Source organism: Nothobranchius furzeri, chromosome 16 (genome assembly GCF_043380555.1).
Source record: "Nothobranchius furzeri strain GRZ-AD chromosome 16, NfurGRZ-RIMD1, whole genome shotgun sequence".
Classification (NCBI taxonomy): domain Eukaryota; kingdom Metazoa; phylum Chordata; class Actinopteri; order Cyprinodontiformes; family Nothobranchiidae; genus Nothobranchius; species Nothobranchius furzeri.
In genome coordinates this window covers 30,056,999-30,064,345 of record NC_091756.1, presented here as the reverse complement: position 1 = coordinate 30,064,345, position 7,347 = coordinate 30,056,999, and the positions used below count along the sequence as shown (strand labels likewise).

The window sequence follows — 7,347 nt, the reverse complement described above, 5'->3', positions numbered from 1 at the left end:
CTCCCACATCGTAATTTCTCTCGGCAGGAGAGAGGCGCCGTGAGAAGAAGGCGCAGGGATGGAGGCGGTGATCTGTGGGGGAGGTTTGAGAAAGCACAGCCCCGACTCCAGTGTCCGAGGCGTCAACCTCGAGAGTAAACTGCTTTGCAGGGTCTAGACGGGTGAGAATAGGGGCCTGAATGAACCTCTCCTTTAAGTCACAGAAACTCCTGGAGGCTTCAGCATCCCAAATGAAAGGTCTCTTAACTGAGGTTAGTTGTGTTAAAGGGGCGGCTATCTGGCTGTACCCTTTAATAAACCGACGATAGAAATTTGCGAAACCCAAAAATCTCTGTAGCTGTTTGCGTGTGGAAGGAGTTGGCCAGTCTTTAACTGCCTGCACCTTTTCGGGGTCAGGTCCCAGCCTTCCACTCTCCAGTACGAAACCCAGAAACTTAACAGATGGGGCATGAAACTCGCATTTCTCCGCCTTAACGTAGAGCCGATTCTCGAGTAGGCGTTGGAGAACGGCTCGGACATGACCGGTGTGTTCCTCGGGGGTCCTCGAAAAAATCAAAATGTCATCCAGATATACTGTGACAAACTTGTTCAGGTAGTCACTCAAAACAGTGTTAACCAGGTTCTGAAAAACGGCAGGTGCGTTCGTGAGACCAAAAGGCATGACTAAATACTCAAAATGTCCTATTGGTGTTTTGAAAGCCGTCTTCCACTCATCTCCCTCTCTGATGCGAACCAGATGGTAAGCATTTCTAAGATCCAGCTTAGTGAATATGGTCGCATCTTGTATGGGTTCAAAAGTGGATGACAGTAAGGGTAATGGATACTTGTTTCTCACCGTGATTTGGTTTAAACCGCGGTAGTCGATGCAAGGCCTCAGGGTGCCGTCCTTCTTGGAGACAAAGAAAAAGCCAGCACCCAGAGGAGAGGTGGAAGGCCGAATTATGCCGGATGCCAGGGACTCGGAGATGTACTTTTCCATACTTTCACGTTCAGGCTTGGAGATGCTGTAGAGACGGCTAGAGGGAAGAGGTGCTGCAGGGAGAAGATCTATAGCACAATCGTAAGGGCGGTGAGGTGGTAATGAGGACGCTTTATGTTTAGAAAATACCTGCTGGAGGTCGTGATATTCAGGCGGAACCCCGGTGAGGTCGGGTGGTGTGGTCTTCAGGGCTCGAGGCTCGGAACTAGAACGGGCTGGTCCCAAACAGGTTAAATGACAGTTATTGCTCCACATCTCCACTTGGTTTGTGACCCAGTTAATACGGGGGTTATGGTTCTTAAGTCAGGGATGACCCAGGACCACAGGAGACTGAGGGGAAGGAAATACAAAAAAGGCGAGTTCCTCACTGTGGTTACCTGACGTCATCAGGCGAATGGGTGCAGTCTTGTGAGTGATAGAGGTGAGGGAGCCTCCGTCCAGAGAGGATACACGGTAGGGTGTTTGTAGAGGGAAAGTGGTAACCAGGAGTTGCTCCACTAGCTGTTGGTCAAGAAGATTTAATTCACAGCCAGAGTCAACTAATGCGAGAGAGGGAAGAGTAATGTGATTATGTGACAGAGAACATTCCAGCAAACACCGAGAGTTTGAATCTGACCGATAACCTCCCACCAGTACTCTCGGGGCTACTGATGGGACCTGGAGTTTAACTGCTTGGGGCAGTTGGCCACAAAATGTCCAGACATGCCGCAATACAAACACGCCCCTGAACTCATGCGCTTGTTTCTCTCCTCTTGGGTTAATTTAGCTCGACCAATCTGCATGGGCTCACTGGGGGGCAGAGCTGGAGCTGCTGGATACACATTTTGCGGGCAGTTAAGGCGAGAAGGTAAGGGGAAGTTGTTACCTCTTTGGCGTACCTTATGTCTCTTCTCCATCCTACTGCACAGTGCGATAAGGCTCTCGAGATCAGGTGGTTCCTGGCAGAAAGCGAGTTGATCCTGAAGCTGCTCGTTAAGAGCCTGGGTGAACGCCCCCTTAAGTGAGGCTTCATCGAGGGTGGAAGTGGCGGCTAGGGTCCGAAACTCTATGGCAAAAATCCTCGATTGAGAGCTTCCCTTGACGTAAGCTCCAAATCTGTCTGGCCACTTCAGCCGCTGACTCAGGTTTGTCAAAAGTCATTTTAAAATCCGCCAGAAACTCATCCAACGGACTCTTAAGGAAGTGCGGGTTCCGGCTTTTTGCCTCCGCCCACCGGAGTGCCTTACCTCGTAGAAGACCGATGATGTAGGAGATCTTAATTTCAATCGGTGTAAAAAGACTCCGGAGATCGCTGGAAAGCCAGCTGGCATTGGAGGAGAAAACCTCGACAAACCTCCCGGTTGCCGTCAAACGTCTCCGGTGGAGGAGAGGTAGCGACCCGGAAGCTGGGCAGACTGGATGGTGCAGGAAGAACGGGTCCGGGCAGACTCTGAGCGGGGGATGAGGCTTGCTCCGGGGAGGCGAGTCTGTGGCTTAATTCCTTTACCATCGTTCCTACTTCAAACAAGGTGTGGTTAGTGTGGGAGAGTTGATCAGACAGAGCTTGGAGTGAATCACTGTGCTGAGCTAGGGTGGCGGAAACGACAGAGGGAACTGATTCTGTACTGAGGTTAGAGGAATGGCTGGATGATTCTGTCATGTTGTGGTGAAGAAATCTAACCCACGACATACAGAATCAGATCTGAGACGGTGTAAAATGTTTTTAAAAAGAATTTATTTTAAAGGGAAACCAAGGAAGCAGCGTAAACGTAGCTGAGTTCTTGCACGAGGAAGCTGGTGCGGGAGAAGCTGTGGACAGATCGGAGTTAGATCCAATTTGCGGATGGCACAGGGAATCAGGCTTATGTGGAGGACTTACGGTCTGGAGAGGTGGGAACTGGTTTGAGGGAGGAGTGGTCCGGTCTGGGTAGCAGGGACTGAGATCCAGGAAAGAGACGTGGAGGGAGCTGAGCTTGGGGAGGTCCGGGGAGGTTAGGTGGGCAGCTGGAGGCGGGTCTGGCCAGGGGAGAGGCTGAGAGACGAGCGGAGTTGGAGATCCAAATGGTGTGGGCTCCAGAGTTCTGCCAGTCAGAGATGAGTGTGTAGATTTGTCTGGGAACAAGAGCAGGAGGTCACAAAGGCAAAAATCCAAAATCCAAAAACACATCAAATCTCAAAAATCCAAAATCCAAAAACAAATCTAATTCTCAAGAGTTTACAGAGCTCGAATAAGTTTCACAAGTGGCTGTTAGAAGGTACCCAGGTAGAGTAATCATCCAGCAAAGTGTAGGAGTCTCCCAGCTGCTTAAATACCCCTGGCCAGCTGATGAGCAGATCTGCTGCAGCTTGGTCACCTCCAGACACGCCCACCTGCAGAGGGAAACTCAAAAGACAGGGAGTGACAGCAGGGAAATACCTCAGACCGTGACAGTTGGGGTCTGGGTTGAAGTAAAGAAATAATGTGTAAAAAAACGTATCATCTGTAACCTAACAGAATTAAAATGCAAAGAATACACTCTCATCAAGACTGGGATACTCTGGAGAGTTTGGTCGCTGCGATCCAAGCAAGCTGACGACACTTTGTTTTGTCAGCTCCCTGGTCTCCATGGTAATATCTCCGAGCAGGAAAACGGTGAAAAGGTAGCCCATTTTGCACCTTTTTTTAAGTGGCGATCAAATGATAATGTTCATCATCATGGACTTTATTTATAGCACTGTGCACGCATGAAATAAATTAAAACATCACTGACCCATGCAAGGGCCCACATACATTAAGACTGTTAGGGATTTTATCAATATATTTATCAATAAAGCCAATTCCTGCAGTCGAAGAGAAAAGGAGAGAGACAATATGAAAGCAGACAAGCAAACCAAATTGCAATCTGTGTCAGAGCATCGAGGCAACTGCCCCGACTTCAGCTTTGCAAGTTTATTTTATAACATGAGATAAGGAAAGAAACAGAGGTGTGTGTGAATGGGAGAGAGGTCATGAGAGGGATAGACAGTGTGTGTGTATGGGAAGAACAGTGTGTATGCATGAGGTAAGTTACAAGGCAACAAGAATGTGTGTGCGTGTGTGTGAGAATGCTTTTAGGCATAAGGTAATACATTTGCTAATAGGATTAAAGTAATGAAATATAAAATTTCCATATCAACAACGAATAAAAACAGAAAATAAAAGCAAACATTTTGATAAAATAACACTAAAACAGGATCAAATTAAGCTAAATAATCTAATAAATAAGGCTAACTCACATGCCTAGTGAATGCCACGGTATAAAAGTGAGTCTTCATCCGACTCTTAAAAACCGGCAGTGAGGGTGCTTGTTGTTGCACTGCTGCATCCCACAACACAGAAACGACTCGCCATGGTTGAGTAATAACCAATCAAATGAAGAATAGACTAAATGAAATCACAAGACTGAGCGCACTGTTGTTTGAAGTTTACCACCATGGTGGCCGCGCTGCTGATGACGACATGATCACATTATGTAAAGCAGTCAGACTGATGTTGCTTACAGTAAATGCACAAATGGATACAGGTGAGACAACATGAAGGACAATGACACAACGAATGCAGCTGCTGTAAGCAGAATACTCACTAAGTACAAGTCACACATTTTGATTGTATATCATCCATGTGAGTAATTTAAATAGCAAACAGTGCACGGCGGTGAACTAACCCTGCAAAAGAAACGTCAAACTAAGGAGACTGTTTCTCACCAGACTTTATATAGATGGCTGTGCATATAATGCAAAACTAGGATTGATTTGCTCTTTGTACAACTTTTAATCAAATTAAACAAATATTTCAAATTCTGTTTTCATTAGACTTCTTTCGTACAGGTTGCGCGTCTATTAATCCCAGAACCACACTGAAACATCACTGGATAAATGAAGTGACGCCTTTTATTTGGTTCACTGATTTATTCGTAATGAATTCAAAGCTGCTATCAGTCTAATCAATCATTTTTTTCACCTAACTGCTTATTTGGACACATGCAAATAAATAAATAAAAAACACAACGTTATGCACTATTAGTTATACTTGCTGTAAATAAAAATACTGATTTATTTATTTAACATCAGATTGACCTTCTGGAAGCCTTTTTACAATAATCTGATTTGTGCAAGTCTGTACTTTTCAGTTTTAGCATGTCATTATTCATAGCGGCATATATATATATATATATATATATATATATATATATATATATATATATATATATATATACATTAATATATATGTATATTCATTTTGGCCAATTATCCAGGGTCAGGTTGTGGGGGCCTCTTACCGGTTGGAAGTGACCTGGGAAATCCTCACCAGGGAGGCATCCTGACCAGATGCCCGAGCCACCTCAACTGGCTCCTCTCAATGTGGATGAGCAGCGGATCTACTCTGAGCCCCTCCCGGATGACCGAGCTTCTCGCCCTATCCACAACACCCTGCAGAGAAAACTCATTTTGGCCGCTTGTATCCACAATCTCATTTTTTAGTCACCACTGAAAGCTCGTGACCACAGGTGAGAGTGAAACGTAGGTCTCAATGGGACCTAAAGAAAAAAAAAACATTAATACGGAAATTAAATGAAGTGCAGTGAAGTGAATATTTGGTGAAAGCTACTGGTTTCTTTATAAAGGGGCACATTTTAAATTAATTGAAATGTAATCTAATTTTATTATAACAGAACTGAGTTTACTGCCTACATTTAAGTTAAATCTGATATAAATTGCATTCATTGCTTTTTGTAAAGAGTTCTGAAATGACTTTTGTTCTACACTGCCTTGAATTGAATAATTTTCTGCTTGTTGGCCACAATGTCCCTTTTCTGCTGTAATTTCCTTCTTTCAGTTATAGTTGGGTAGAATAAAGTAGGTTTTGGAGCCTAAATCAAAAATTGAAACACAAATCTGATTAACGGCTCAGCAACAATTCTCCTTTGTCTAAAATCACACGTGCTAAAGTCTAAACTCTTCCCTTCCCGTCTGATCCACAGCGGTACCGCATGTCTGATTTATGTCCAAGCAGCACATCCTGTATAAAGCACGCTTAAATGTGGCACCACAAAACAACACAAATCTGAGTCCACATCAAAAAAATTTCAGAAACTGAGCACACGTGACAGCTACATGTTTGTTTTTCTGTTTCTCCCTCTGCAAATCTAACAGTAGAACTTCAGCGTTTCATCTGAGCGACCGCGTGCAACCAGGAAGTGTAGGCGCTGGTGGTTAAACTGTGTCCACACGGTGTGGAATATATAAAAAACTCCATAGTGTTGTACTTTGCCCCGCAGGAAGAGATGAGTTGTATTATTTAGGGGGTTTTGGTTCTCATGCGAGCATGTGTGAGTCCACGCTTGCAAGGACAAAAAGGCTTTTGTTAAAAATTAAGTTAATTCCAGTGCTCCTTTCCTTTATTGATCCAGTGAAACCAATCTGCATTATTTTATTGAAACTGACTATTAAAACATTTCGCCCCGTGCGTGGTGAGCAATGTGCTGGCACAGCTCCAACTTCCACATCCAACTATAGCTTTTGCAGTTGTTGGCGCGGGTCTATGTAGACTTCATTGGCTTCCACATGTGGAAGACGTCCATTCTTGCCGTGTGTGTACGCTGTAATTTTCCTGCCACCTGTGTGCCTGTCTGCTGTAGCTGCTGCAGAACTGGGCCTGCACACAGAATCCAGCTGTGCTCTAGAGCACAATACACTCTGTCTTTTCATCTGAATGCCCAGAGAGATGGAGGAAACTTTAAATGATTTTAATAATATGCTGTTGAAAAGTTGCAAGAAGAAAGAAGTCGGCGGCATGCAACCATTATGCCAGGTCCAGTTATGAGGTAATGGGAGGAACACTGCTGCGTTTGTCGTGTTCTCACTGCGACGGCCGTTTTTGATGTAGTGCTGGCTGATTTAATGGTTGTGTTTTGCAGGTTTGACTTCTTGACACCTGAACTGACAAGAAACAAAACATTTTTATGGCATGAAAATTAAGTTAAAAGAAAGAGAGCATTATAATTCAAAACATAGCTGAACAAAGACATTATGTATTATTATTATTAATATTAATTAGATTATTATTAGTTAAGAATTATTATTAGAGTTTTACTCTAATTTCAGGTAAAGAAGGCTAGAGGCTAACGTTGAGCTAACAATAATAACGGTGAATAAGAAAAAATTGTCGGCTCCAGGGTTGGACTGGTTATCTGGTGTATCTGGCCCCCCACCCTCCACGTGTCCAACCACCAATGTCTCTCCGGATTTTAAATGTATTTATCTACTTTTAAACGTACTGTGACCCGTCTTCTCGTGTCATTTAGAATCGTCTCGTCATCTGGTTTGATAGCTGGCAATAGTCATGAAATTCACGGAACAGTGTAACCAGT

At 44.2% G+C, this 7,347-nt stretch overlaps 1 long non-coding RNA gene across 1 annotated transcript; it reads right to left on the bottom strand.

Moving 5' to 3' along the window:
* Positions 1 to 2,671: 2,671 nt before the first annotated feature.
* On the bottom strand, positions 2,672 to 3,379 carry LOC139063486 (uncharacterized). Its single transcript, XR_011516844.1, has 2 exons — positions 2,838 to 3,379; positions 2,672 to 2,767 (listed from the first exon to the last, which is right to left on the bottom strand). It is a non-coding gene; the product is annotated as an uncharacterized lncRNA (long non-coding RNA).
* Between the last annotated feature and the right edge of the window lie 3,968 nt (positions 3,380 to 7,347).